The 10,028-nt window shown below is 36.6% G+C and overlaps 1 pseudogene; it reads left to right on the top strand.

The window, feature by feature from the left end:
- Positions 1-2,043: 2,043 nt before the first annotated feature.
- On the top strand, positions 2,044-2,995 carry LOC103201836 (annotated as a pseudogene).
- The last annotated feature ends 7,033 nt before the right edge of the window (positions 2,996-10,028 follow it).

The raw sequence follows: 10,028 nt of genomic DNA, 5'->3' as shown, positions 1-10,028 counted from the left end.
TGGCATAACATACTACACAACACACTGTTCCACCTCTTACTTTGGCGAGTAGCGACTGGGGTCTTAAAAGCTTGCCAGATGCCATCTAGATGCAATGATGGGTCTGTCCTCGTCCATAGCAAAGAAGAATGAAGAAAACCAAAAATTCATGGATATAATCAATCCTAGTGACGGGTACACCATCCAATCTGCAGCCTATATGACTATGACACCAGAATAACTAGATGGTGCCTGGCTACAATGTCAACAACTTGGAAGGGCATCTATGTAGGAGATCCTGGATAGAGAGGGAGAACAATGTGGACAAAACTCAAAATCATTTGGAGAAAAAAAAAGGGGGGGGGATCAGGTTTGTTGGTCCAATAGAGCCTTGTGGAACACCTGAGACTATGGCCCCTAGCTGCTCTGAGGTCTAGAGTTGAATCCACACCTGTTGCTTCCAGCTAAGCAAAAGACAGGCTTATGAGATGAACATTTACCTGAGGTAGATACACTACTTGGAGAGAACAATCATGGGAGAAAGAAGGGCTGCTTATGCACCGGGAGACAGCTTAGGGGGCAGGAGGGCATGGAGGGATGGACACAGGGAAGAGGTAATTATCGGAAGTGAGAGGGGAGCTGTTGCATTGTGGTAAATTGTGGTCAATGTCATGAGACAAAGTGTATGTGAACTTCTGTATGGAAAGTGAACTTGCTGTGTAAATTTTCACCCAAATCACAATTAAAAAAAAAAAAAGAATAAATTTCTGCTTGTTAGAGCTATCTTTCCGTAGTATTTCTGTTACAGCAGCACTAGAGAACTGAGACAGACACCATTTGATCTTCTTTTTTTTTTTCTCTCTCTCTCTCTTTATGACGTTTTCCGGATTACTTGAACATTTTTTATTATTCTATTTTATCTCCATTGTTGGCTTATTAGTTATGTTTTTGTTGTGTTATTTTAGTGGTTGCCCAGGATTTATAATAAATTTCTTTCATTTATCACTGTCTAATTTCAAATGATATAATACTAAATTGTATATAATTTAAAAACCTTAAAATAGTATGTTCTATTTCTCTCTTCTTGGCCTCTGTGCTATGGTTTTTATATATTTTACACATTGCTTCTGTTTCTTGTTAGGCTTTAAATAACAATTTTTTTTAAAGAGATCTAAATAATTATTAATAATAATAATAATTTTTTTACCTATGTAGTTACAATTCCTGGTACTCTTCAGTCATTTGTATTGATCCAAGTTTCCCTCTAGCATCATTTTCTTTTGGCTTGAAGGACTTCCTTTAAGATTTAGTGTAGTGTAGGTCTGCTGGTGATGGATTCTTTCAATTTTCGTATGTTAAAATGTTCATTTTGTTTATGAACGCTATATTTTCTGAGTAAAAAGTCCAAAGTAGATAATATTTTTCTTTCAGTAATTTAAAGATATTGATTGCTTCACTGTCTTTTCACTTACATTTTTTCTGACAAGAGTCTATTGTCATACTTATGTTTTCTCCTCTATACATTATGTGTTGTTTTTCTATGGTTGTTTTAAAATTTTATTTATTACTGGTAGTCACAGATTGAATTGTGTCCCCCAAATTATGTGTAAACTTGGGTGGGCCATGATTCTCAGTGGTTCAAAGCAATACAAAGCTTGTCCTTTGGACCAGGGTCCCTGCACTGGAAACCTCCTCGGACCAGGAGACAAGGAGAGAGAAACCTTGCATTAGATACAACAGGCCCTCTGAGTTTGGACTTCTAGCCTCCTAAACTCTCAGAAGGAAGCTTGTGCAATCTACTTCAGAAACCCAAGGAAACCTCAGAAACCCAAGGAGGGGTCGCCTTGAGTCGGGTCCAACTCAACGGCACATAACAACAACAACAATAACCTCCTGAACTATGAGAGAATAAATTTGTTAAAACCATCCATTTGTGGTATTTCTGTTAGCAGTGCTAGATAACTAAGACACTTATTTTAAACAATTTGATCATAGTGTGACTTGGTATAGATTTTTTATGTATGCCATGATACACTCCATAATGTGGATATACTCTTTGCACATCCTGTAAGTGTGGAATGGATGAATTTTAATCCTACTTCATATGATTTTACTGAAATTTGTATTGCCATTGGAAACATGACCCCCTTTACTAAGATATAGAATCTTGATATAATGAACTCTTTAGAACTAGTATTCACACTTGGAAGTAAGCTACCAAAAAAGAAGAAAAAGAAAGGAAGGAAGAGTTCCTCAGCAGCTGTGCACACTGATGCTGTCCTTGATGTGTCCTGGAATAAGCTCATCAGATATGTGCTGGCAAATGCATCAGCTGACAACACTAATTCTGTGGGATATGGCCTTTGGGAAATCAGCAGCTAACCTTATTATACGTACAGACAAGGTCCAGACTGAAATTCCATCCATTTGAAGCTCAGACCCTGATTTCTGGATCATATAATAAGTTGTGGAGTGGCTTTGTATGACTACTGAAGTCCAGATGAAAGTTATCAAATGTGGTGAGTCAGTGGGCATATTGAAAGAGTGACTTGGAATCACTTTTCACCTTGTTGTTTTTTGGCCAGTACAGATGACAACTTTCTATACAATTAGGATGCACGTTCAGATAAGCCAATTTTTGCACTTAATGCACACAGTGATGAAATACCCCGTCTAAGCAATCAAATTAAGGACTGTAATACGACTGCTTCTTCAGACAAAGTTGTAAAGATTTGGGATGTATTAGGAGATAGGCGAATTCTAATTCACTGTAGAGACATGAAAATTGATATTGTTTTTTGTTCTTCATTTTGCCCTGACTTGCATTTATTTATGCATTTGGAGCTCAGAAAGAAGGGCTTTGGATCTGGGACATAAGTATAGTCTTTTCAGTAAATGAAGCACTTGGAATTTGAGAGATGCTTGTTCTTGGCAATGCAAAAGTTCACCTACTAGTGGCGTGTTTGGGAACAGGAGCTCAGACACACAAAATGGAGTCTTAGTGAAGATAATATAATTTCTTGTTTTGTGTACTTTAACTCAGAGTTTTAAAGAGCTGGCCTAAAGAATTTCTGTTTTTTTCTATAGCTATGCAGTGATCATGAAACAAAATCCATTTGCTACTAGCCTGATACTCTTCTCAGGAAGGACAATGGCAGCTAAACATATTGAGCCAGTTTTTGTGTTTGCCTTTGAAACATCTGGTGTACAGGGCTCTTGTTGCATTGGAAAAGGATACTAAAAAGTTTTAAAGGTTTTTAAAGAAACAAAACAAAATGTACAGAAGGAAATAAAGCAAAAAATGTGACTAGAAAACAGATGAATTATAGAGTCTTAAGATTTTTACTGAGAACTGTTTTAAAGTGCCCAAAATTTCAACTCAAATCTCAAGGATAGGAATAATAACTCATTTTCCTTTAGTATTAAAGAGATTATTTCTGGCAGAGTACAGTCAGGGTGGTTAATTTTGAAGTATGCTTAAATCTCTCTTTGACATTTTTCCTTCACTTGATTTACAATTAAAAAACAAAAAAACTCACTGCCGTTGAGTAGGATTCGACTCATAGCAACCCCTCCCTGGGTTTCTGAGGTGGTATCACGATGGAAGTAGATCACCCAGTCTTTCTTCTGAGGAGTGGCTGGTGGATTTGAACCACTAGTTTCCTGGTTAGCAGTCAGATACCTTAGGCACTACACCACAATATATTTATATTAAAACTCTGAAAACAGGGAATATCAAAATTGAGAGAAGGGAATAAGAAAGAATACAGATTCAACAAAGGGGCACTTCTAATGCTGCCTTCTGTTCCCTTAACTCTTTCTGAGGAAAAAAGGACCCCACTCACTCCTACCTCCTACTGAGTAGTAACTTATGGCTGACTGGACCAGAAGTGGAAACCTGAAGGAAGGCAGCCAATTCATCTTCTGAATGAATCCATAAACAAGAGACTGGAAAGTAATCAGTGGAAGCAGAGGCAAAAAGATACCATAAAATAGAATTGGGACCTTGGGAAACAAAACAAGATTATAAGGGGCAGAAACAAAGAGTGAGCACATGAAGATAGTTAGAATGGAGTTCAGGATTCTATGACTCTATGACTATTCAGACAATCATAAAAATGATAGCAATGACACCCAACATTTAATAAACACTTGCTAAATGCTAAACACTAGGCTAAGTGTTTTATCTGAATATTTAATTTAATCATAAAACACCCAAAGTAATAGATACTCCTATCATCCTAATCATACAGATGAGGAAGCCAAGACTGATAAAGGTTAATTTGCCTAATTTCACACATATAAATAGAAAATTCAGGATTTGAACATTGGCAGTTTGAGTCAAGAGTTGAATCTGTAGCATGGCTGATCCTTAGAGTTTGTTCCAAGTGCCCAGGGGTCCTGGTTTCAGATTATCTTTATAGCCTACCTATTTGATGATATAATCCATGTCCTTAAGTGGGACCTCTGATGGCATAATACCTGACTGCCAACCAGAAGGGTGGTAGTTCAAATCCACTAGCCATTCCCCAGGAGGAAGATTGGGCTATCTACTCCTGTAGTGATACTGCCCTTGGAAATCCAAGGAGGAGTCACTATGAGTCCGATTTGACTCAATGGCAGCGAGCTTTCTTTTTTACTTTTAAGTGCTGTGATTCAGTTACTATTATTTGACATTAAAAGAGGATAACTAAATCAAGTTTCAAAAAGGATTTCTTAAAAGTTTTGGAAGATAATGACAGCTTAGCTTCCACATACTAAGAAGGCATTTGACTGCTAACTAGAAGGCTGGTGGTTCAAATCCACTAGCCTCTCCTTGGAAGGAAGATTGGATGATCTACTACTGTGGTGATACTGCCTCAGAAATCCAAGGAGGAGTCACTATGAGTGGAATTTGACTTGATGACAGTGAGCTTGAATGAGTGAGTATAGCAAGAATCCAAATATAAGCTCACTTTTATAGGACCGTCAGTTGCTTTCAATAAACATGGATACTTACACACATCTCCCCAAATTTTTCACATTAAAGTGATTTTATAGGCAAGTATTTTAGCAATGCAACTTGCTTTAAAATGCTTTAGCTTTTCTTTTATAAAGAAATTCATAGGGAAAAAATATCACTTCAGTGATTCTGGATGCTAAAACCATGTTCACTCTCCATAAAATCAAAGTTCAAAAGTAACTGACAAAAAAAAAAAAAAAAAAAATTCCCAATGTTAGAAGCCATGAAAAAGGAGAAGACCCTCAACGAGATGGATTGACACAGTGGCTGAAATGATGGACTCAAACATAACGGGGATTTTGAAGATGGCATGGGACGAGGCAGTGTTTTGTTTTATTATGTACAGGGTTGCTATGAGTTGGAATCAACTCTACGGCATCTAGCAATAGTTATACCTAATTTGGTGTTAGAGGCTATTGTTTGATGCTTTGTACCTTCTGTGGGACCACATCTAGAATTAGACAAGCTCTTGTTACTTAAACCAAAAAGGAAAGAGAATGCGATAGGTGCTTCAACCGATAGTGTCCTTTGCTACCTTGAAGTAATGCCTAAGTCTCTTAAAATGTTAGCATTTTCATTTTCTCATAAAACTTGAAAGTTCACTAATAGAAATTTTGCAGGTTTTTGTTTATTATTATAATTGCTTGAGAATAGTAGTTGGTAGGTTAACTGAAAATGTCAGTTCAATGGAGAGATCATTAAAACAGTACTATAAATATTTTAACTTAAAATATATAAACATTCATTCATCTTAATCTTTTGTTATAGGGCCAAAGCTTTTTCCTGAGTAGGTGTACTGATTAGAGTTCCACACCGTCTTTCCTCTGTAAATCATTGACTGTAAAACACTGTCTACAAGTTATGCTCTGGTGGTGTAATGCCTAAGACATTTGACTGTTAACAAGAAGGCTGGTGGTTCAAACCCACCAGCCACTCCCTGGAAGGAAGATTGGGCAATCTACTTCTATTATGATACCACCTCTGAAACCCAAGGAGGCGTCACTATGAGTCGGGTCTGACTCCACAGCAGTGTTTTGTTTGTTTGTTTGTTTGTTTACAGGCTATGCAATGTGACTTTGCAAAGAAGGCCTGCCAAAGAATCAAAATTCCACAGTAGAGACTTTTTCTCTAAATTTCAGAAAATAAATTAATAATGTGAACTCTAATAAAGACCAGAAGTGAAGATTTAAATATATTTTTTTGGATATAAGCATTATTACATAAGGATATCAGCATACACTCTACATGCTATGGGCAGTGTCTTTAAGATTAGAAATGTTGAATATAAGTATCTTTAAATAAAATTGGGATTTCTTTTTTAGATGAAACAGGAAGGAGTATTAAAGCTAGCCCTTTGTTATTCCAATTCACATCATTAATAAAACAACACATTCAGCTAATTATTTTTAAGGACAAGCATGGAGAACTATAGTGGTACCAGAATATGTTAAATATAAATAAATAAATAAATACTCCACTGTCTATAGCCTCGGTTGTGGTTTCTTTAAAGTGAACGACCTAAAAAACATTTGGAAATAAATTTGAATGCAGAATCGTTCTAGGTTTTTGTATTTTCTTGCAACACTTTTGTAGTTAATTTTCTCCCATCTAAATTGGCAGCAATTTTTCAGCAAGTAGCTTTCACTGATCTTTGAAAAGCATTCATTGTGATTATCATATAAAGAACTCTATCCAACCTCATATTTTTTTTGAATGCATAGTAGTTAATGAATTATATAATTACAATAACAAGTATTATTGTTCTTAGGTGCTGTTGAGTCAGTTTCGACTTATAGCAACCTCATGCACAACAGAATGAAATCTGTTGGGTCCTGTGCCATACCCATGTGTCAACACACTTGAGTACATTGTTGCAGCCACTGTGTCAGTCCTTCTTGTTGAGGGTCTTTCCCTTTTTCACTGACCTTCTACTTTACCCAGCATGACAGCCTTTGAACAACTTGACCAAAATGTGAAAGAACCATCCCTTCAAACAGCTTGACCAAAGTATGAGAGATGAAATCTGGACATTCTTGCTTCTCAGGAACATTCCTACTGCACTTCTTCCAAGACAAATTTGTTCTTTCTTCCAGCAGTCCATGGTGCATTCAATATTACTTGCCAATACCACAATCCAAAGGGATCAATTCGGCGACCTTCCTTATTCATTATGAACTGTCACATGCATATGAGGCTATTGAAAATACCATGGGTTGGGGCAGGCCCACCTTAGTTTTTAAAGTGACACTTTTGCTCTTAAACTTTTTAAAAAGGTCTTTGCAGAAGATTTGCCCAATGCAATATATCATTTGGTTTCTGATGCTTCCATAGGTGTTGAGTGTGGATCCAAGGAAAACGAAATTCTTGACAATTTCAATCTGCTCTCCATTTTCATCATGATGTTGCTCATTGGTCCAGTTGTGAGGATTTTTGTTGTATTTTGAGGTACAATCTATATCAAAGGCTGCAGTTTTTGATCTTTATCAGCAAGTGCTTCAAGACATCTTCACTTTCTCTCAGCAAGAAAAGTTGTGTCATCTACATATTGCAGGTTGTTAATGAGTCTTCCTCCAATCCTGATGCTGTGTTCGTCTTCAGATAGGCTAGCTAGCTTCCCAGAGTATTTCCTCAGCATACAGATTGAATAAGTATGAAATGATACAACCCTGACACACACCTTTCCTGATTTTAAACCAGGTTCAAATGACAGCCTTTTTGTTCTTCACGAACACAATTAAGTTCTGGAATTCCCATTTTTTACAATGTTATCTATAATTTGTTGTGATACATACAGACGAATACCTTTGCATAGTCAATAAAACACAGGTAAGCATCTTTCTGGTATTCTTTGCTTTCACCTAAGATCTGTCTGACATCAACAATTATATCTCTCATTCCAGTCCCTCTTCTAAATTGGTCTTGAATTTCTGGCAGTTCCCTGTTGATGTACTGCAGCAACCATTTTTGAATTATCTTTGGCAAAATTTTGCTTACAGGTAATATTAATGATACAGTTTGATAATTTCTGTATTCTGCTGGGTCACTTTTCTTTGGAATGGGCACTAATATGGATCACTTTCATTTCGTTGGCCAAATTTCTTGGCATAAATCAGTGAGCACCTCCAGGGCTGCATCTATTTAATGAAACATCTCAATGGGTATTCTATCAATCCCTGGAGCTTTTTTTTTTTTTTTTCCTAATTCCTTCATTGAAGCTCGGACTTTTTCCTTCACTACCATCGGTTCTTGGTCATATGCTACCTCCTAAATGGTTAAAAGTCAACCAATTCTTACAGCGACTTTGTGTATTCTTTTCTTTTCTTTCTTTTTTTTTTTTTAAATCTTTCTGGCATTGTTCAATACTTTGTCCATAATATCCTTCAATATTGCAACTCAAGCCTTAAATTTTTTTCTTCAGTTCTTTCAGCTTGAGAAATGTCAAGCCAATTCTTCCCTCTAACTCCAGGTCTTTGCACATTTCATTGTAATACTTTACCTTGTCCTCTTGAGCTGACCTTTGACATCTGTTCAGCTGTTTATTTCATCATTTCTTTCATTCACTTTAGCTACTCTCCATTCAAGAGCAAGTTTCAGAGTCTCTTCTGGCATCCATTTTGGCCTTTTTTTTTTTTTTTTCCTGTCTTTTTAATGACCTTTTGTTTTCTTCATTATAATGTTCTTGATGTCATCCCACAACTCGTCTGGTCTCTGGTCATTGGTGTTCAATGTGTCAAATCTGTTCTTCACATGGTCTCTAAATTCAGGTGGGATATTTTCAAGGTTGTATTTTGGTTCTCTCGGACTAGTTTTAATTGTCTTTAGCTTCAGCTTGAACTTGCATATGAGCAACTGATGGTCTGTTCCACAGTCACCTCCTGGTCTTGTGTGACTGAAGATAGTGAATTTCTCCATCACCTTTTTCTACAGATGTAGACGATCTGATTCCTTTGTATTCCATCTGGTAAGGACCATATGTGAAGCCATAGTTTATCTTGTTGGAAAAGGGTATCTGCAATGGAAGAGTCGTTGGTCTTGCAAAAGTCTATCATTCAGTCTCTGGTGTCATTTCTATCACCAAGATCATATTTTCCAACTACTAGTGATTCTTCTTTGTTTCCAATTTTTGCATTCCAATCACCAGTATTAATCAATACATCTTGATTGAATGTTTCGTTAATTTCATACTGAAAGAAGTTAGTAAAAGTCTTCAATTTCTTCATCTCTGGCTTTAGTGGTTGGTGCATAAATTTGAATAATGGTAACATTAACTAGTCTTCCTTGTAGGTATATGAATATTATTCTATTTCCTATAGCATTGTGCTTCAGGATGGACTTTACTTTGAGGAGTCAGGTATTCCTCAGTTGTATTTTGAGTGTATTCTGACCTGAGGGGCTCATCTTCCAGCACTATATCAGACAGTGTTTCACTGCTATTCATAAGCTTTTGAATGGCCAGTTTTTTTTTTTTTTTTTTTTTTCAGAAGTGGAACTGTCCACGTCCTTTTTCCTCGTGTGTCTTAGTCTGAAAGCTCTGCTGAAACCTGTTCACCATGGATGACCCTGCTGGTATTTGAAATGTTAATGGCATAGCATCTAGCATCAGCAACATGCAAGCCATCACAGTGTGACAGATTGACAGATGAGTGGTGGAATAACAAGTATATCTGGGACATTAAATTTAGAGACAAATACCACTGACTCTCAGAAAGCATTCAACCTTGCTGATAGGGGAAATTCAGGAGTATATAAGATGGTAGTTTACTGGCCATGAGTACTTCACATGCTGTGGTTGTCTGAACATAGTCAATGTATCTACAGCCTTCAATGTTTTTACAGAAGGAGATTGATAATTAATCAGGGACTCACAGAAGTGGAAGTCAGTTAACAATTCTTCTACTTTGCAAATCCAAGTCAACATTTTTTAAAATTTTTTTTAAATTTTTATTGTGATTTAGGTGAAAATTTACAGAACAAATACACTTTCCATACAGCAGATCACATACACTTTGTCTCATGACATTGACCACAATTTAGCACAATGCAACAT

This window comes from Orycteropus afer, unplaced genomic scaffold (assembly GCF_000298275.1).
Source record: "Orycteropus afer afer isolate SDZICR_OR568_19922 unplaced genomic scaffold, OryAfe1.0 scaffold00166, whole genome shotgun sequence".
In the NCBI taxonomy this organism is placed as follows: Eukaryota; Metazoa; Chordata; class Mammalia; order Tubulidentata; family Orycteropodidae; genus Orycteropus; species Orycteropus afer.
The sequence above is the reverse complement of the archived record's forward strand: the minus strand, read 5'-3'. Positions and strand labels throughout refer to the sequence as shown.